The following is a 21,934-nucleotide window of genomic DNA, read 5'->3' on the forward strand; positions in this document are numbered from 1 at the left end:
AAGGTTGACTGGTTCTGATATTTTAGGCATCTCTGATCATCCTCTATTCTCCCTACCAAGGAGGCTGCGGGGAAGGGAGCCTGGCAAGACATCTCAAGGAGGAGAGGGAGCTGGAAAAGCCAGAGTCAAGTGAGCCCTGCGCAAGGCAGCCTATGAAATACGAAAGAATGTGTGAATTGGCCCTGGGCACTGTCACCATTTTCCTCAACTTTCTGGTCATCTGCTGACTGTGGGGCATCTTAGAAATAAAACTAATAAGCCGGGCACAGTGGCTCACGCCTGTAATCCCAGCACTTTGGGAGGCCGAGGCGGGCGGATCACAAGGTCAGGAGATCGAGACCATGGTGAAACCCCGTCTCTATTAAAAAATACAAAAAATTAGCCGGGCGCGGTGGCGGGCGCCTGTAGTCCCAGCTACTCAGGAGGCTGAGGCAGGAGAATGGCGTGAACCCGGGAGATGGAGCTTGCAGTGAGCCGAGATCGCGCCACTGCACTCCAGCCTGGGCGATAGAGCGAGACTCCGTCTCAAAAAAAAAAAAAAAAAAAAAAAGAAATAAAACTAATATTCCTTGGATGTTATTTCATAGTAGTATTCCTCCCTTTAAAGCAAAGGCAGTGTGTTATCCTGGGAGTGAATTTACAAAGAATAGCATAATTTTATATTGAAACAGTCACCACCTCAGAGTTCATTTCACCCAAGCTGCTGCTGCTTTTTTTTTTTTTTTTTTAACAGGGTCTCACTCTGTTACCTGGCACTATCATAGCTCACTGTTGCCTCAAAGCGATTCTCTCCCACTCTCTGTCCCCCACCTCCCAACTACCTGGGACTACAGGCGTGCATCATCATGCCCGCCTAATTATTTTAGTTTTTGTAGAGACAGGGGTCTCACTTTGTTGCCCAGGCTGGTCTTGAACTCCTGGGCTCAAGTGATCCTCCCACCTCAGCCTCTCAAAGTGTTGGGATTACAGGCATGAGCCACTGGGCTCACCCCCAAGCTTCTTATTTGTAGTGAGGAAACTGAGGCCCAGAGAGGGACAGTGGCATGCCCAAGCCCACAGGACCAACTTACTCATCATCCCTGGGAACGGCCTGCTTGTAGCTGCTGTGAATGAGAGCATGCCAGGATTCTTGTTATGAAGGCTTTAGTTAAAAAAAAAACAACCCAACAAATCAATATGCTTTATATAATTTTTGTTCATCTCTTGGAAAGATGCAGTGTGGCAGTTAAGTCCACTGTCAATATTTTTATGAACTCTGTGGAAAATATGATGTTAAAGGCTTTTGGTAACCACTTCATTAAGCTTGGCTTTTTCTAGGCCACCACAAAAGGTAAATAAACCCTAATGAGTAATATGCCCAGATTGAGATCCTGTAAGCTATCCAAAGAGTCAGTGCCTCAAAGCACACTCATCCCCCCACACCAAGCCTCAGAGGAGTCTGAGAAAGGTGATCCTAGCCCTGTGCTGCACACCAAGACCTTCAGACAAAGACTTATTAACCCACAAATTAGATACTAACTAAACAGAGCCAGAAATTCCATAGACAGAAAAGAATTGCATAGCATCAGTAGTACTGTGATGTTAGCATGCCGCCAGCTGGGATCCCAGGACAGCAGAATGCCCTGGTAACCAGCACATGGAGATTAATGGGGCTGCTGGGCCTAACAATGACCCCAGGCCTTAGTCTTCCGTTCCTTCCACAAATTAAATGCTAGCTATTGGAGATTCAATAGTGATTAAGACAAAGTTCCGGCCCTTCAGGAGCTCATTGTCTTTTGGGGAGAAATTGGAGTACAAGGAAACAGACTTGTCATCTGGGGGTGCAATGGGATGCATGGTGAGTGAATGCCTCATTCTAGGGAGCAGGGTCAGGAATATTTCCTTGGAAGGACTGTAGATTTGAAGGAAAGAGCTCATCTTTAAAAGAGGAGAAACCTGAGTGTATTTACAGATGATGGGAAAAGTCACCAGAAAGAGAAAGAATTGAGGTCAGTTAATGGCCTGAGTTTCCTAAGAAGGTATAACAGGGCCGGGCACAGTGGCTCACGCCTGTAATCCCAGCACTTTGGGAGGCTGAGGTGGGTGGATCACCTGGGGTCGGGAGTTAGAGACCAGCCTGACCAACATGGAGAAACCCCGTCTCTACTAAAAATACAAAAAAATTAGCCGGGCGTGGTGGCGCATGCCTATAATCCCAGCTACTCGGGAGGCTGAAGCAGGAGAATCGCTCGAACCCAAGAGGTGGAGGTTGCAGTCAGCTGAGATCGCACCATTGCACTCCAGCCTGCACAACAAGAGCGAAACTCCGTCTCAAAAAAAAAAAAAAAAAAGATATAAGAGAATGGAGCTAGGTTGAGGGATGAGCCGTAGGAGGAAGGAGAACCTGCCTGTGAAACAGATGAGAAAGAGACAAGGGTGGACACAGACGTGCATGGACTGGTGGGCAAGGAACTGGAGGTGAGGAAATGGGAAGGGGCAGCTGCTTTGGGTGAACTAGGAGGTGTGACGTCATCTAAGAGTGTAGGGGGTGGTGAAGAGGGCTTCATGAAAGGGGAAAATGTAACAAAGTGCCAGGAAGAACTGACATGGGATTTACTGTGTCATAGAGGATGTCTACCGGGAGGTGATGGGGGTCCAGCTGTCACTAGGGTCCATGAAAGAAGAGTAGCCTCACAATGAATGGTTGGGTGGGTTTCTTCAGAAGTCCCCAGCAGCATGAGTATAGGAGCAAAGAAGGCTGGCTCCATTTAGGATCAGTTTTTCCAGGTAGCTATAAGGGTAAAAAGATCAGCAAAGGAATTAAGAGTTTTTGTAGGACAGGCTGAAGTGATGGCATATAATGAAGGGAGTGCAGATAGAAGGGGCTGATAGAGTGGAGAAAATGAAGTAGTTAAGGGTCTGCAGGTCTTCATAAGGTTAAAAACAGATGTTGTGAGATTAGTGGAGGAAAATGCTAGGACAGTGATCCTTACTGGACTGTGAAAACTTCAGTTCCAGGTAATGGTGAGCTAGGTTATTTGGATCAACTGCCTGCTGAAAACAATCAAGAATGCTGCATAAAATATAAAAACATCTTAAAGGTAACAAGAGCTGACAAAATCTTGAGGAATTACCAGGCCATTGTTGAAGGGAAAAAAAGGAGCCAATGAGCACAGAATCTGCTTTTGCCCTGAAGGATTCTGACATCTTAGCAAATCTGAAGTTTTGTTTTGTCTACCAAAATCAAAATCAAAGGCCAGCACAAAGTGTAGGCGTCTAATAGGAGGCCTCTGGCACTATAAACTGGGCTTTCTAAGACTATTTCCTCTAAAGTAGGAGGTGAACTGAATTAAACCAATTCTTACATAGTTTTGCAGCTCAGATTCGTACCACCTAGGTGGCCCAGGGAACTTCAAATCTTGATTTTGGATTAAGGTGAGATTTCCAGACACATATCCTCTATAAATGATTTTTCAATCATAATGGCGAGCACACAGTCAAAAATAACTAAATATACTCAGAAATGAGATACAATGAGGCACCCACAGATGTGACAGACCCATAGATTTCAGATATTGGTATTATTGGATACAGACTATGAAAAACTATGCTTGCTATGTTTAAAGAAATAAAGATCAGTCCTGCAGGGAACAGGAAACCATAAAAAATGACATAGCAGATTTGAAAATCAAATGGAGTTCTTAGAACTGAAAAATACAATAATCAAAGTAAAGAATGATGTTGGTTTTTGAGGTTTCTGAGATAGACCAGTTGCTAGTGTTGATGTCCAAAGTGTGACCAGTGGGAGTTTGCAGCTGAGGTGGAGTGGAGGGGTCATTCAAGGGAGTTGAAGTGATACAGAAACTGGGAGTCTAAAGGGTTGGGGGGATTTTCCATGTGGCCTGTGAAGTCACCCAAAATTATGGTAGGACTTGCGGTGGGGAGACAGGTGCCCAAGATATCACTGGATGAGGGGAAGTTCAGCAGACAGAGATGAAGATAGAGTAGTCTTGACAAATGAGATTAAAACATAATGGAGTAAGGAATTTCAACAGGAATGAAGAAGTAATCTGGAAGTGGGATTGAGGAGTGGGAAGGATGGATCCCATCTCTCTGCCAAGAACTGTAAAGGGTCTGGGATTTTATGCTACTTACAAGCTAACAGCTGAGCCTGCTGCAGCTTTATGGATGCTGGCAAAAGACTTGAGACTCAGGTCAGAGATGAAGTTCAGTATATTACTCATGGCAATGGCAGTAGCCAGAGCATCTGCATTTGTATTGATTCTTTGAGTTGCAATTCCTACAGGACGATGCAAAGAAAGTCAAGTTACACCCATATGTGAAGTGGGTTAATTTTTAAGGAGAGGAATCCTGAATTTATGGACTCTGAATCTTTTATAATAAGCAATAAGTCAGCCTACTTTTTGCTCTGGAGGGAGACATTATCTTTACTACACTGGTCAGTAAGCTTATCTGCCATTTGCTCCTGAGAAGACACTGTCTCCGTCTTCCAAGTCTAATCATCATACAAACACTTTGAAAAGAAAGTCTAAAGTGAAGGTGACCAACACCTCTGCTGGCAAGAAGTGGTAAAATGTGAAAGACCTATGGAGAATTCTCAACACTTTTCAGCCCAGGTCTACTGGCTGTGAGGGTAGTCTTTACTTGCTAGGGTTTAAAGGAAGTGGTATCCTCAGAGGCCAGCAGGATTTTAGGTAGAGCCAGGAGGTAGGATATATTCTATGAGAAACTTAAGAATTTAGAAAATGTGTTCCTACTCACTAAAAAGAGAAGTGCTTGGATCATTAAAAATAAAAATTTGTACCAAAATTATGTTTAGTACAACATAATACTGTATTTAACACTCAACACTGTATTCAATACAGTATTCAACACTGTATTGTAGTGCATTCCAGAAAAGATAGAATGAAGAAGGGCCTGGGCGCTGGGTAAGGAATGAGGAGACCTGTGTGGTGGTCCAGCTCTCCATTAACAGCTGACCTTCCCCTCGTGGTCATCATTTCCTCATCTGTAAAATGAAAAGGATGGAGATCGTTAACAGTTTTGAGATCTCTTTTTAGCTCTGTTGATATAAGATTTTCATGCTTAGAAAATTGGCAATATAAATATAATACCTAAAGAAATTCTCTATTAGCCAGAAAACCCTACTTTCTAGGACACAGTTTACTAAAAAGACAACGAAGAAGAAGATAGTAGTGATAAAAATGACTATCAAACAGTAGATGGAAACCATGGCTCCCAGCCTAGTGCTGCCCTTTGTCTGCTTTGGATGCCAGAACTATCCATGGATATTATTGCTTAGAGAGTAAATTAGTTTTAACTTTCTGGAGAGGTTGACCAGCTCTGATTTCCTAATGCACAAGCAGACACTTAGAGTCTCAGAGAGGCAGCATGTGTCAGAGAATGAATGTGGGCTCTCGAGTCCAACAGACCTGGGAATAAATCCAGACTCTTCCACTTGCAGGCCATGAGACTAGAGTGTTACTATTTTGTGGCCTGCCCCATATCCCTCTCTTTTGGGAGCTGCACACTGACTTTCTGGAGCTTGCCCATACCCTACTCTATCCATGCGGTTCCTGTGGGAAGTGACACATTCTCACATGACCACGCCCCCTGGACACAGTTGATTGGTTAAGGGGCAAGTATCTGGCCCAAGCTGAGCCAATCAGAGCCTTTCCCTGTGATTTCTGAGATTGAAACTGAGGAACGGCATCAGTCCTCTGTGGGCAAAGGCTGAAGATGACAGGCGTGTGGTAACATAGGCAGACACACTCCCTGCCATGTGCAGAAAGCCAGTCTGCAGTGAGAGCAAAGATGAGAGGGGGAGAAACAGGCCTGGTGGCATCTGAGCCACTGCTTCTAGTTGCTCTGAGGCTTGGCTGCCCCTTGCCTTTCCCATGCATGGTTTGGTTCTTAAACACTTTGTTGTATTTCCGGAACCATCAAGTGTCCCTTTTTGTGTAAGGCTGTCCAAGTTGGCTTTGAACATTTGCAACCAAAAGAGGTCTGACTCATTTAGAAATCCTGGGCAAGTTGCCCTCACAGTTCCTCCATTTCCTGATTTATAAAATGGTAAAAATTGGGATCAAAATGTATAGTATAGCCGTAGGGGTAGCTGAGAAGATTAAGTGACATAACATATGAGAAAACCTGGCACTACGCCTTGCCAGTAGGGGAGCTTAAGAAATATTATTTTCTTTCCTCTTTGGCCTTAAAGTCATCCAGGGTGCTATTTTTAAAAGCTAACATTTATTGAGCACTTATTCAGAGCCAGGCATTGGCGTTTACAATGCATAATTGCATTTAGCCCCTCACAATAATCCTATGCAGCAGCGACTATGATCTCCATTTTACAGATGCGGAAACCATCACAAGCGGCTGGATAAGGGAACTGTGAACTGTTCGCTGGAGTTAAGGCCTCCGACCCCATCCCAAAGCCAGCACTGCTGGAGCCTCAGAGGAGGTGAGTTCAGACAATTAAAACACAGATGTGAGAGTAAATATTGAGAACTTACTACCTTGAAAAGAGATTTAGGCTGAAAACAGAAAGAGTTCCGAGATGGTTTGGCTGAGGTAACTATGATGGGCTGTATGGGGTTATTAAGGGAGGCTGAGGCATTTGGAGCCCACACCTTTTGAACTTAACCTCATGGAGGAGACATTCCCGCCCTCGGCCAATGAGTATGATGGGGCCCTGTCACAGGAGGGCTTAGGACTGCCCAGAGTGGAGGGGAGGAGGGAGATGCTATGGCTTCTGTGTCTGTGTCCCTCCAAAACTCGTATGTTGGTACCTAATACCCAATGTGATAGTATTAAGAGGTGAGGCCTTTTGGGAAGCAATTAGGTAATGAGTGCTCTGTTCTCTTGAATGGATTAATGCTCTTATAAATGAGGTTGAAGGGAGTGCCGAGATGCCCTTCTACTCTTTTCCCCTTCCACCATGTGAGGACACAGCATCTGTCCCTTCTACCACGTGAGGATGCAGCAAGAGGTGCCATCTTGAAAGCAGAGAGCAAGCCCTCAGCAGACACTGAATTTGCTGGCACTTTGATCTTTGATTTCCCAGCCTCCAGAGCCGTGCTAAATAAATTACTATTATTTATAAATTGCCCAGGCTAATGTATTTAGTTATTGCAGCACAAATGGACTAAGACAGGAGGGAAGTTCATTCAAATCCTGTTGGTGCTAAGATGCTACCCTGTGCCTCAAGGGACAGGAAGCTTGGATGCAGGACAGAGGTCGGGTGGGAGCCAGGGAAGGTGAGGGGCTGAACCGGGGCAGCAACCAGGGTGGTGGTGGGGGTGGGATGAGAGAATTTCTTAAGATTGTTTCTTGGACAGACTGAAGATATTGAATAAATTTTGCCACAGAAAAAAGGGGAAGGAAGGAAGGAAGGAGGGAAGGAAGGAAGGTAGGAAGGAAGGAAGGAAGGAAGGAAGGAAAGAAGGAAGGGAGGGAGGGGGGAGGGAAGGAAGGAAGGAAAGAAAAAGAAAAACCAAAAATCAGACTATAATGTTTAATTATTGTTATGGTTTAGAAATAATTATCGTTTCTGATTTTGGAGGCCCAGTATGCATACATTTCAATAGACCTGTTATTGTCACAGCATTTGCATTTATAGCTGCTTCTGTCTGGAATCTCTGTAGTTCTGGTGGTCTCCAGGAACAAAGTGTAATGATTTTGACTTTTCAGCGGCTTGGTTTGGAGGTTGGGTGGTAGAAGCAACAAGGTTTGGCACTAGGAGCACTAAATCCTGAGTTTGTATTGTAGTGCCTCTCTTAACAGGCTGTGTGATACAAGCAACTTGTTGCTTTTCTCTGAGCTGTGCAAGGAATAGTTTCAAAAAAATTTCGCAGTGGCTACCTCTGGCCCTGCTGAAGGGGAGTGGAACCTCATCTTTTCTCCTCTTCAAGAGCCCCCACCTTCTATCTGTTTTAGACTCTGAGGTCTGGAAAAAACATTTCAAGTTTTTAAAAACGAGCCTTTTTTTGTTTTTAATTTGAAAAAAATAAATTGTATTGTGTATATTGGAGGTATGCAGCACGATGTTATGGGAGACATATAGATAGTAAAAAGGTTACTATAAGAAAACAAATTAATGTATTCATCACCTTATATAGTTACCCATGTTTATTGTTTTTGTGACAAGAGCAGCTAAAATGTACTCATTTAGCAGGAATCCCAAATATAATTTTATTACCTGTAAATCTCATGCTGTACATTAGAGCTCTAGACTTGTTTATCCTACATATCTGCTACTTTGTGTCTTTCGACCTACATCTTCCCATTTCCTCCTCACCTCCCACCCCAACCCCAGGTAACCACTGTTTTGTTCTCTATCTCCCTGTATTTGATTTTTAAAAAAGATTCCAGGTTGGGCATGGTGGCTCACACCTGTAATCCCAGCACTTTGGGAGGCTGAGGCAGGCAGATCACCTGAGGTCAGGAGTTTGAGACCAGCCTGGCCAACATGGTGAAACCCCATTTCTACTAAAAATACAAAAATTAGCTGGGCGTGGTGGCACATACTTGTAGTCCCAGCTACTTGTGAGGCTGAGGCAGGAGAATCACTTTAACCTGGGAGGTGGAGGTAGCAGTGAGCCGAGATCACACCATTGCATTCCAGCCTGGGTGACAAGAGCGAAACTCTGTCTCAAAAAAAAAAAAAAAAAAAAAAAGGTTCCACATATAAGTGAGATCATGCAATATTTTTCTTTCTGTGCCTGGTTTATTTCACTTAGCATAATGTCCTCCAGGCTTATCCACATCGTGACAAATGGCAAATGGCAAGGTCTCATTCTTTTTTACAGATCAATAATATCCCACTTATATCTGCCTATCTAATCTATCTATCTCCATCTGTCTATATCTATCTATCTATCATCTATCATCTATCTATCTATCATCTATCATCTATCTATCTATATCTATCTGTCATCTGTCATCTATCTATCATCTATCTGTATCTATCTTCTATCTATATCTACCTATCATCTATCTATCGTCTGTCTATATCTATCTATCATCTATATATCATATTTTCTTTTGTTCCCTTTTACTTATTATACTTTACACATTTATAGGGTGCATGTGAGAGTTTGTTACATGCATAGAATGAGTAATGATCAAGTCAGGGTATCTGGGGTGTCCGTCATCTTGAGTGTTTATCAGTTTTATGTTGGTATCATTTCAAATCCCCTCTTCTAGTTACTTTGAAATCGACATAATATCATTGCTAAAGATAGTTGGCCTAGTCTGCTATCAATAATTGAAACTTATTTCTTCTATTAACTGTATGTTTGTACCTCTCTTCATCCCCTCTCCCACCCCCTGCCACTCTTGCCAGTCTCTGGTATCTATTGTTCTATTTTCTCTGTCTATGAGATCAAGTTTTTTAGCTCCCACATATGAGTGAGAATATGCAGTATTTGTCTTTCTGTTCCTGGCTTATTTCACTTAACACAGTGACTTCCAGTTCCATCCATGTTGCTGCAGATGTCATGATTTCATTCTTTTTTTTTGTTGTATAGTATTCCACTGTGTCTGTGTACCACATTTTCTTTATCCATTCATCCATTGATGGGCACTTAGGTTGATTCCATGTCTTTGCTATTGTGAATAGTGCTGTGATAAACATGTGAATGCAGCTAACCCTTTGGTATACTTATTTCTTTTCTTTTGGATAGATACCCAGTAGTGGGATTGCTGGATTGTATGGTAGTTCTATTTTTAGATTTTTGAGAAATCTTCATACTGTTTTCCATAGTGGTTGTACTAATTTACATTTCCATCCATTCAACAGTGTATGAATTCTCTTTTCTTTGCATCCTCTCCAGCATCTATTCTTTTTTTTTTTTTTTTTGTCTTTTTAGTAATAGCCATTCTACTGGGGTGAAATGATACCTCATTGTAGGTTGAATTTGCCTTTCCCCGATGATTAGTGATGTCAAGCATTTAAAAATATATATCTATTGGCTATTTGTATGTCTTCTTTTGAAAATTGTCTATTCATGTCCTTTGCCCATGTTTTAATGGGATTATTTGGTTTTTCACTGTTGAGATATTTGAATTCCTTACATATTCTGGATGTTAGTCCTCTGTCAGAAGAGTAGTTTGCAAATATTTTCTCTCATTCAAGAGGTTGTCTCTTCACTCTGTTGTTTCTTTTGCTGTGCAGAAGCTTTCAAGTTGAATATAGTTCCACTGATATATTTTTTGTTTTGTTGCTTGTGCTTTTGAGGTCTTAGCCATAAAACCTTTGCCTAGACCAATGTCCTGAAGAGTTTTTCCTGTTTTATTCTAGCAGTTTCATAGTTTTGGATCTTATATTTAGGCCTTTAATCCATCTTGAATTGACTTTTGTATATGGTGAGAGATTGAGGTTCAGTTTCATTCTTCTGCATGTGGTTATCCAGTATTCCCAGCACCATTTATTGAAGAGTGTGTCCTTTTCCCAGTAGATGTTCTTGGCAGCTCTGTTGAAGATCAGTTGCCTGTAAATATGTGCCTTTATTTCTGTATTCTCTATTTTGTTACTTTGGTCCATGTGTCTGTTTTTATATCAATACCATGCTGTTTTGGTTATTATATCCTTGTAATGTGTTTTGAAGTTGCATACTGTGTTGTCTCCAGCTTTGTTCTTTCTGCTCAGGATTGCTTTGGCAATTTGGGCTTTTTTGGTTTCATACAAATTTTAGGATCATTTTTTCTAGTTCTGTCAAAATGACATTGGTATTTTGATAAGGATTGCATTGAATCTATAGATTGATTTGGGTAGTATGATCATTTTAACAAAATTAATTCTTTTGATCCATGAGCATGAGATATCTTTCCATTTGTTTGTGCCCTCTTCAATTTCTTTCATCAGTGTTTTCTGGTTTTCCTTATAGAGATGTTTTACCTCCTTGGTTAAATTTATTCATATATATATATATATATATATATATATTTATAGTAGCTCTTGTAAATGGGATTGCCTTCTTGATTTCTTTTTTGGCTATTTCATTGTTGGTGTATAGAAACTACTGATTTTTGTTTGTTGATTTTATATCGTGAAATTTTACTGAATTTGTTTATGAGTTCTAAGAGTTTTCTGGTGGAGTCATTTGTTTTTTCTAGATATAAGATCTTGCCACCCACAAAGAGAGATAATTTGACTTGCTCTTTTCCAATTTTGATGCCGTTGCTTTTTCTTGCCTGATTGCTTTGGTTAGGACTTCCAGTACTATGTTAAATAGGAGTGGTGAGAGTGGGAATCCTTGTTTTGTTCCAGTTCTTAGAGGAAAGGCTTTCAACTTTTTCCTATTCAGTATGATGTTAGCTGTGAGTTTGTCATATACAGCCTTTATTATTTTGAAGTATAGTTCTTCTATGTTTAGTTTGCTAAGAGTTTTTGTCATGAAAGGCATTGAATTTTGTTAAACACCTTTTCTGTTTCTATTGAAATGAATGATCCCTATGGTTTTGTCCTTCATTCTGTTGATGCGATGTATCATGTTTATTGATTTTCATATGTTGCACCATCCTTGCATCCCTGGGATAAATCTCATTTTATCTTGTTGTATTATCTTTTTGATATGCTGTTGGATTTGGATTACTAGTATTTTGTTGAGGATTTTTGCGTCTATGTTCCTTAGGGATATTGGCTATAGTTTTCTTTTTCTCTTGTGCCTTGTCTGGTTTTGTTATTAGGGTAATGCTGGCCTCATAGAATGAAGGAAGATTCCTTCCTCTAATTTTTTTGCAATGGTTTGAAGATGATTAGTATTAATACTTCTTTATACATTTGGTAGAATTCCACAGTGGATCCATCTGGTTCTGGGATTTTCTTTGTCGAGAGACCTTTTTTTTTTTTTTTTTTTAAATTACTGATTCAATTTTGTTACTCATTATTGGTCTATTCAGGTCTTCTATTTCTTCCTGATTCAATCTTGGTAGGTTGTATGTTTCCAAGAATTTGTCAGTTTCCTCTAGGTCTTCCAGTTTGTTAGCATATAGCTGTTCATAAGAGTTTCTGAGGATGTCTGTATTTTGTGGTATCAGTTGTAATATCTCCTTTTTCATTTCTGACTTTGTTTATTTGGATCTTCTATCTTCTTGCATAGTGTAGTTAATGGTTTATCAATTTTGTTTATCTTTTTGAAGAACCAATTTTTGTTTTATTGTTCTATTGTGGTTTTTTTAGTCTCTATTTCATTTAGTTGTGCTCTGATGTTTATTGTTTCTTTTCTTCTGCTAATTTGGGGTTTTGTTTTTTCTTGCTTTTCTAGTTCCTTGAGGTGCATCTTTACGTTGTTTATTTGAAATCTTTTTCTTTTTCTTTTTTTTAAAATAAAGCCATTTATTGCTATAAACTTCTCTCAGCACTGCTTTTGCTGTGTCCCACTGGTTTTGGTATGTTGTGTTTCTATTTTCCATGATTCAAGAAATTTTTTGATTTCCATCTTAATTTCTTCATTGACCAAAATGGTTGTTCAGGAACATGATGTTTAATTTCCATGTATTTATATAGTTTCCAAAGTTCCTCTTGGTATTGATTTCTAGTTTAATTTTTTTATGATCTGAGAAAATACTTGGTATAATTTTTATTTTTTGAAATGTTTTTAGACTTGTTTTGTGGCCTAACATGTGGTCAGTCCTGGAGAATGTTCTATGTGCTGATGAGAAAAATATATATTCTGCAGTTGTTGGAGAAAATGTTCTGTAGATGTTTGTTAGGTCCATTTGATCAACAGTCCCATTGAAGTCCAATGTTTCTTTGTTGATTTTCTATCTAGATGATCTGTCTAATGTTGAGAGTGCAGTGTTGAAATCTTCTGCTATTATTGTATTGGAGTTTCTCTCTTTCTTTAGATGTAGTAGTATTTGCTTTATGAATCTGGGTGCTCTAGTGTTGGGTGCATATATATTTAGAATTGTTATATCTCTTGCTGGGATGATCCCTTTATCAATACATAATGACTTTGTCTTTTTTTAAACTGTTTTTGACTTAAAGTCTGTTTTTCTGGTATAAGTATGGCGACTCCTGTTTGCTTTTGGTTTCTGTTTGCATGGAATATCTTTTTCCATCCCTTTACTTTCAGTCTATATATGTATTTTCAGGTAAAGTGAATTTCATGTAGGCAGCATATAGATTATGTTTTTTTTAATTCATTCAGCCAGGCTACAACTTTTAAGATCTAGAATTTAATCTATTTACATTCAGGGTTATTACTGATATATGAGGTTTTTTTTCCATCATATTGTTCATTGTTTTTTGGTTGTTTTGTATATTCTTTGTTTCTTTCTTTTTCACTTATTGATTGTCCTTGTCATTTGCTGATTTTCTGTGGTGGTACCATTTGAGTTTTTCAAATATTTCTCATTTTTGTGTTTGCTTTATTAGTGAATTTCATATTTGTGTATGTTTTCACGATAGCAGCTGTCAACTTTTAGCTTCCAGGTTTAGGACTCCCTTGAGTATTTTTTGTGAGGCCAGTCTAGTGGTGATGAATTGCCTCAGCACTTGTCTGGGAAGGACTTTATTTCTCCTTCATTTATGAAGGATAATTTTGCTGGATGTAGTACATTTGAGTGTCAGGTTTTTTTTTTCTTTTAGTACTTTAAATACATCATCCTATTCTCTCCTAGCCTATAAGGTTTTTGCTGAGAAGTCCGCTATTAGTGTGATGCAGACTCCTTTTTAGGTTACTAGATACGTTTCTCTTACAGTTTTTAGAATTTTCTCTTTGTCATTGACTTTAGACGGTTTTCCTATAATGTGTGGTGGAGACCTTTTTTGCATTGTATTTGATTGGGAATTGCTGGGCCTCCTATATCTGGGCGTCTAAATCTCTTGCTAGACTTGAGACATTTTTATCTGTTACTTAATTTGTTAAATAGATCTTTGAACACTTGTTCTCCCTTCATCTTTGAGAATACCAATAATTCATAGATTTGGTAGCTTTGTGGTGTCTCATATGTCATGAAGACTCTGTTCATTCTTTTTTCTTTATTTTTGACTGGCTGGTTTATTTCAAAAGACCTGTCTTCAAGTTCTGAGATTTTCTCTCTTGCTTGATCTAGTCTAATGTTGAAGCTTTCATGTGTATTTCGTATTTCATTCAGGGAGTTCTACAGTTCCATGATTTGTTAGATTCTTTTTTATTCATCTCTTTGGTAAACTTCTCATTCATATCCTTTATTGTTTTTCTGAGTTCTTTGTACTGTCTTTCAGAATTCTCTTGTATCTCACTGAGCTTCTTGAATATCATAATTTTGAATTTCTGGGATTTCGTGAGTTTCTTTTTGATTGAGATCTATTGCTGGGGAATTATTGTGTTCCTTTGGAGATGTCATAGTTCCTCGCTTTTTTATGCTTCCTGTGTCCCTATGTTGGTGTCAATGCATCTGATGTTATAGTCTCTTCCTCCAGTTTTTGAATTTGCTTTCATAGGGTTTTTTTTTTTTTTTTTTTTTTTTTTCCTGAAGATGTATCAGTTGTGTTGATTGGATAGGGTCCTTTGGCTGTGATTCTGGGTGCATGCAATAGTATAGCCTCAGTGTGATTTCTTTGGCTGTAAACAGCATCAGTTGTATCTGTAAACAGCATCAGTTGTATTGGTGGTTTAACGTATGGTTATTGGTGGAGGTTACAGTGAAATTTTGCTGGGAACAGGGATGCCAGGTGGACAGGGATAACAAGTGGGCCCGAGTGGTGGTGGCAGTGAGCTGAATATGCCTGTTCTTGGGACTCAAGGTAGTGTACACTGGCACTGATGTTACAAGAACCAGGCAGGCCTATTTCGGGGCCTCCTGGTGGCTTTCTCAGATGCCAATAGTGGCAGTTGGCTGGGTGGGTGAGCAGGTTCTTGGGTCCCTAGGTAGTTGGTGTGGTGTGGGCAATGGCAGTACTGGGGTAACTCTCTGGGCAATGGGGCAACTCTCTGGATGCCAAAAAGTGCACACTGGTAGTGCGGTATTGGGTTGCCAACCACAGCTGAAGATATCCAGCTCTCAGGCTCACTTACTCTTAGCAGCAGCAGCACCACAGTGCCAAGCAGCTGGAGAAGGACCTGCCTTTCATGCATGAGCATGGCATGGAGGCCACATCACCACTGGGGGTGCAGTTGCCACTCATAGCCTCATGCAGGCAACTTTCCAGCTCACTTGCCTCAGCCTCTGGTGGTAGCACCAGTGTCTGTGCCTTCAGCGGTGTGTGAATTGGGAAAAGGTTTCCTGTTTTCTCTATACCTGAGCCTGATCACAGAGGCCACTCTGCTGGTGGGAAGGGATCTCACTTGCCTCTTGTGAAGCTGAGCACAGAGTTTGTGCTGCTGCTGTGGGCAGGGTCACTCCTCACAGCCCCAGACAGGGAGCTCTCGGGCTCTGGAAAGCCTACACTTTGGTTTTCTTTGCCTTAGGAGATCCCTTTTCGGTGTGCTGCACCATCCCTTCCTCGGATTGTCGTATTCCCTAGTGTACTGGAGACCCCTCAGCACTGTGGGGTCCAGCCAGTGCCATGCCTCTGTAGCCCTCCCAGTGGACACTGGGGGATGTCAGTGGGGGATCCTGGATGGACCTATGGAGGCTGTGGTTCCCAGGTCATGGTGCAGTCTTGTGATGACTGTGCTCTCACAATGGTGCCCTAGCTGCTTAGGTCTAGGGGTTGGGAGTGTGGAAAATGACTCAGCGCAAGTTCCCTGACTGGTGCAATGTCCTTGTGGGGTCTCCAAATCACTGCCTAGCTAGCGTCAGGGTTTGTGTGGTAGAGGAGCTCTTTTGTGGTTTAAATTACAACAGTCTGTGTGGGAAGGGTGTGGACCACTGAAGTTCTCTCACTTACTGATTCCCTGCAATACTGAGCCCCTTCAGGCTCCTGGCTGATCGCAGTTGTTCTCTCCTAGACGTTCTATTCAAGGTCAGTTTTTCTATTCATAACTTTAGTTCTCTTTCTGAAGAGGGCAGGTGTCTAATGTCTCTAGTCAGCTATCTTGTGCCTTCTGCCTATATCACAGTTTCTTTATCCACTTATCTGAAGATGGACATTTTGGTTGTTTCCATGTCTTAGCTATTGTGAATAATGTTGCAATGAACATGGGAGGGCGGATATTTTTAGGAGGTGGCAATTTCATTTCCTTTGGGTATATGTCCAGGAGGAGGGATTGCTAGGTCATTTGGTAGTGCTAGTTTTAATTTCTTTAGAAACCTCCATACTGTTTTACATAATGGCTGCACCAACTACAATCCCACCGTGTCCAAGAACTCCCTCTTCTCCACACCCTTACCAGCATATGGTGTCTTTTGACTTTTTGATATTAGCCATTGTAACAGGCATAATGTGATATCTCATAGTGGTTTTGATTTGCATTTACCTGATGACCAGGGATGTTGAGCATCTTTGCATAATCACCTGTTGGCCATTTTTATGTCTTCTTTGGAGAAGTATCTATTCAAGAAAATATCCTCAGATGAAAACTGGAAAGAAGCTTTCTGAGCAACTGCTTTGTGATGTGTGACTTCCACTCACTGAGTTACAGCTGTATTTCGTGGAGCTGTTAGCTAGCCTTATTTCTGTGGAATCTGAGAACTGATATTTTGGATTTCTTTGAAGACTAAAAAATTTTGCCCATTAAATTTTTTTTTGTGGTTTTCTACTATTGATTTGTATCAGTTCTTTATAAAGTTTTGATACTAACCTGCTATCAGATATATGTTTTGCAAATATTTTCTCCCAAACTGTGGGCTGCAATTTCATTTTGCTGTTTGTTTTCTTTGTTGTGCAGGAGCTTTTTAGTTTTATGTAGTCCCATTTATTTATTTTTGCTTTTGTGACCTGAGCTTTTGGTGTGATATCCTGAGAATCATTGTGAAAGCTAATGGCTAGGAGGTGAAGTTTTATAGTTTCTGATCTTGCATTTAGGTCTTTTATCCATTTTGAGTTGATTTTTGAGTATGATGTTAAATAAGGGTCTAATCTTATTCTTTTGCATGTGGAAATTCAGTTTTCTCAGGACCATTTATTGAAGAGACTGTCCTTTCCTTATTGTGCTCTCTTGGTGCCCTTGTCAAAAATTAGTTATCTGAATATGTTTAGACCTCTTTCTGGGCTCTCTGTTTTGTTCTACTGTTCTGTGTGTCTGCTTTCATGCCAATATCATAATGTTTTGATTACTATAGCTTTGTAATATTATTTTAATATTATTTTAAATCAGAAAATGTGATGCCTCCAACTTTGTTTTTCTTTCTCAACATTGTTTTGGCTATTTGAAATCTTTTATGTTTCCATATGCATTTCCGAATTGTTTTTACTATTTCTGTGAAGAATGCTATTGGAATTTTGATAGGGATTGTATAAGGCTTTTTAAACCAGTGGATGAGACTATATACCTAAAGGTTCTTCCAGCACTTACATTTGTGGGTTTCCCGACCACAGCAGATGTTAAAGGATTATGGCAAGAGCTAGACATGACTTCACTGTGTGCTAAACTGGGGCGCTCCTCATGTCCCAGCTTTTCTAGTGTGAGTTAAGAACCCCTGTGTGCGTGCAGGTGGACATCAGCACAGACAGGGCCTAGGGATGCTGCTGACCCAGACAGGGAAAGAGTTTGTACCTGCACCTGGCAATCATTACCTCACTTGCTCAGAGGGCCCTGTGCTCACTGGGAAGCATCCGCCTGCTGCTAGCAGGACTCGGTTTCACTTTCAGCATAATAATTTGGACATCAGAAGGTTTCAGGTTACTAGTGCTGCTTTAGTCCCACCTGAAGGAGTAAAAAGGGAGCAATGACATCTGAAATCAAGATTCTAATCATCTTTCAGGGGTTTTTGATGTGGTTTAAGAGGTTTTTCGCTGTTGGCCCAGCCGGAGCCTCCAGGGCAGGCCCTGCCCAGAGGTGCACAATGTGGCAAGAGTAGAAGGAGCTGTTACTTGAGCTCATGGCCAGATAGGGAGAAACAGCTCCTTCTGGACAGCGGATGGTGCCACCCACTCATCTCTCCCAGACTGTGGATGGCTCAACCCATCCTTCCTGCCCAGTTCAGGCAGCTGTGCTCCTGCAAGCTCCTCCTTGGTCTTGCACACTTTGACTTCCTTACTCAGGAGGCATTGTGAAGTCTCGCCCCAATGCCACTCCACCTCCTCTGGGATTCTCTGCCACTCAAGGTGTGTCCTCCTGCCAATGGTCCATGGACTTCCTGGGGAGGTGAAGCCTGCCCCAGCTGGCCAAACCTTCCTTGCATGTGGCCCTAGATGGTGGCCCTTTCTGGCTCTACTTGCTTCCTGGCTCTGTCCTGACCCCCGCAGCTCACCCTTGGCCTGCCCTGGCCTGGCTTCCACTGGAAATAAAACCACAGGGGCTTAGAGAGAGTCCCACCCTGACTTACTCACATTCACCAAATGAGTTGGGGATGAAGCCATTTAATATTTAGAAACCCCAAAGTGTCTGTTGTAGCAATTCCCATATCCTCGGCTCTAAGCCTGTTTCTTTTCTGTTGTGCAGTAAATAATAATAAGCCACTTGCTTATTCCTGAATATGCCCTGAACTGCTTCCTCCATACCATGATTCTGAAGTCCTCTGTCTGAATGGCCACTACCACCCTGCCAACTCGTGTGTGCTGGATGCTGGACCACTCTTCCTAGCCCCTCCCCAGCCACTCTCCATGAAGCTCCATGGTCGGACGCCCTGTCCCACTCCTGCCCCAGTCTTCTCTGGTTTGGTGGTAGGTTCATCTTCCCTCCCCTCCTTCCTGCCTGTCTGTGAAGGGAGGAAAAGGCCGAGTGCAGAATGAGGTTTCAGGGGAGCCTGGGTGGGGGGGTCTTCCTGAGCCCCCAGAATGTGGTTGCCTATGAACCCATGGCATGTATTGCTGGCATTAAAGCAACACTCATTACCATCAAATAAACTTTTATCATTAAAATTTTTTTCCCTCATGGATATATGTTTGGGAATATTTTGTCTGCCAAACAAATTGCATTTATTTACTAATCTATTTTCCTATCTTTATCATTCAGAGATCCATGTAGCCACCACTGAGAACTTCAGACCAGAAGAGACAACCAGAGATACTGCAACACACTCATCCAGATCAGAGGAACCCTATTCTGAGCTTACCTATAGGACCTAATAACAGGCAAACATATGATGTCTTCATAGTGTTAGAAATAATGAAATGAAGGACCATATCAGTGACCTCCTGAAAGGTTAATTGGAAATCTCAGGATTAAACTTTCTCATTTTGTGTTAAAATGCAAATCCCTGGGTTGGAATAATGATTGAACATTGTTTGTTAGTTACACCTTAATGAATGGGGTTATTAGGGTTTAAGAGAATGAGGTCATTGAGGTTTATTAAACCATCAAGGGAGAGGACTAAGAGAGAACCCTGAGATGCCCAGTAAGGCAAACATTTGGAGATAAGTTTCATTTCACCCCTACTTGGCTTCCACAAGGCCTGCACACTCAAATATTGGTTTGAGAGAATTCTGAAGTCAGAGTGGCAGACCATGCTGGTCACACCCAATGTCCCGATCCTGCTACAGGAACACAATTTCACTCATGAGAGGGGCATCCCTCTCTCATTTCCCTTTGCCAGTGATTGTTTTGGTGATGAATGTGTAAGCCATTACTGGCCAATGGGATATAAGGGTGCTTAATCTCACCCCTCTCTTGTAAGGAGAGGAGGAACTTCCTTCCCCACTCCAGCTTGCCTTCACACACGGTTCTGTGAAGATGTAATGTTTGGTGTGTGACAGCCATCTTGTGACCACAAAGAAAAACCTCAATAAGCCTTGGCATCACCATGGGGCTGAATTAACCCACCCAGGGTCCCCTGACCTCTAGACTTCTCGTTATGAGAAATGATAAATTCTATTATTTAAGCAACTGCAGTCAGGCTGTTTTGTTCCTTGAAGCAAAGGCTTATCCTGATGCATCCAGAGGTGTCACAGTGAGGACAGGCAGAGGCCGTGGCAGGGTGGGAGAGGGTCTGGGGGTGGCATAGTGAGGACAGGCAGAGGCGTGGCAGGGTGGGAGAGGGAACACCCCCTCCTGGTTTGCTTGCCCACAGCCTGATCACCATGAAGGCAGCCCAGGGAGGGCAGGGCTGGGCCTTCCATGGAGCCGCAGGTCTCCGGGGCTGTCTCAGCCTCAGGAACAAAGAGCTTGAGCCTTGAGGACTCTGGGTAGCTCTCGAGTGTACCTAGCAGGGACCCACTCACCCGGCCCCACTTCCCGTCGCTTCCTGTCAGACTCCTGGAATGGGGCATGAATGGTTTCTTCCGTGACAATTTTGCACATCCCACCATTGATCCAAGCCCTTTAAAAATGACTTTCATTCTTGTCTGGCATCTTCTCACTTCCTTCCTACACCTATGAAGTCTGTGCCTTTGTCAAGTCAGCTCGGACTGCCCTTCCCCCAGCCCCTAGCCCTGGGTGGCATTTTTATCCTCTCACTGTAGAGCTCACCAGGCCACCTGGATATCTCATTATGGTGGGAAATGAGAGCTACATTTCCATTTGGCTGTGTCTGTAGGGGACACGTCCCTGGCCGCCTCCATTCCTGTGCACACTGGTGGGGTCCTGCTGCAGCAACTGTGACTGGCTGCCTGCGGACTTGGCTGGAAGCCCCAGGGAGTCCACTCTGGGGAGCATTCCTTCATGGATGCCATGGCGCATACATACCCTGGCTTTCTCACCGGTGTGGGGCAACTATGAGGCATGCCCTACACAGGCTCTCAGAGGTCCCAGGTGCCCTTAGTGGTAAACTGTTCACAAACACTGCGGTGGTCACGCATCTCAAAATCCTTGGCTCAGGGTCTGTCCCTAGGAGAATTCAGCCCAAGTCAATATCTTACTCCCATTATCCATAGGATCAAGACCCAAATCTTTTGCCTACCATATCTCAAATTAGACCCAGACTCCATGATCAGCTCAGGGCCTGCTTTGGGTTCTCTTGCAAGGGAAAACCAGCTAAGAATCATTTGCTCTTGTTTTTTCTCTGACCACTGGCCTGGTCGTTAGTTCTGGGTCCCCACTAGCCACATGCCCATCTGTTACCGTCTCCCTTGACCCCCAGTGGGCAATCTTATTCCTTTGTTCCCTGCCATGAGCTTCTCTGTCTTCCTGGAACAACTTCATCCTGTCTTCTCCTCTCTTGGGCAAGCACATCCCACCACACCCAGCATGGTCAGCAGCTCTTCTGAGAAGCCATCCTCAGCTGCTCTATCAGCGCTGGAGATGCCCCGTCATGCCCCTTGGATGCATTGCCCTTGCCTCTGCTAGAGCCCTCGCTACATGGCTGGCCATGGAGACATTCATCTTCTGTACCTGGTGTGTGAATGAAAAAAGGGTCTGTCCCACCTTGACCGAGAGCTTCCGAGGAACAGGGCAGTTCCCTAATTCTTTATACTCCCGGAACCACCTGCTCAACCAGGGCAGATGGGGTCCAGAAGATTCGCATCAGTAACTCAGCCTTCCCTTGACAAAGAGGAGCTGGGGTGGAGCTGGTTTCCTGGGGAGGCAGGCTCTAGAGGATGAGGATCAGAACAGAGCAGGAAGGTGGGGGTGGAGGGAAAAAGAAACAGAAAAACGTGCAAGTCATAAAGCAGCAGGGAGCCCTGCAAATCATTAGATAATTAATCAAAGTGAAAAATCAGAAAGCCAGCTTTGGCTGCCATTATGGGGTTGCAGCTGCTTTTGGAGTTTGCTTGAATAAAATCTTTATGAAGTTCACGTTTTGTCTCTAATTTCCTCCCTTGTTCTCTCCCATTCTGGGGCCTCATGTTCGCTGACTCCCAGATGTGGTGATAGGTGGTGGCAGGCACCTGCCCTCCCCCACCCCACGCCCCACCCCCTCTCGCCCAGTCCAGGCTTGTCTCAGCCCCTCTCTGCCCTGGCTCCGGTTCAGCTTCCTCGGAGCTCTGAATACCCAAACCCATGCCTCTTCCCATCTTTGC

At 42.5% G+C, this 21,934-nt stretch overlaps 1 long non-coding RNA gene across 1 annotated transcript; it reads left to right on the forward strand.

Annotated features, from left to right (window-relative positions):
• The first annotated feature begins 2,356 nt into the window (after positions 1-2,356).
• LOC103883697 lies at positions 2,357-21,703 on the forward strand. Its single transcript, XR_646030.4, has 3 exons — positions 2,357-6,463; positions 18,480-18,700; positions 18,993-21,703. It is a non-coding gene; the product is annotated as an uncharacterized LOC103883697 (long non-coding RNA).
• The last annotated feature ends 231 nt before the right edge of the window (positions 21,704-21,934 follow it).

The sequence above is a fragment of the Papio anubis genome, chromosome 6 (assembly GCF_008728515.1).
Source record: "Papio anubis isolate 15944 chromosome 6, Panubis1.0, whole genome shotgun sequence".
Taxonomy (NCBI): domain Eukaryota; kingdom Metazoa; phylum Chordata; class Mammalia; order Primates; family Cercopithecidae; genus Papio; species Papio anubis.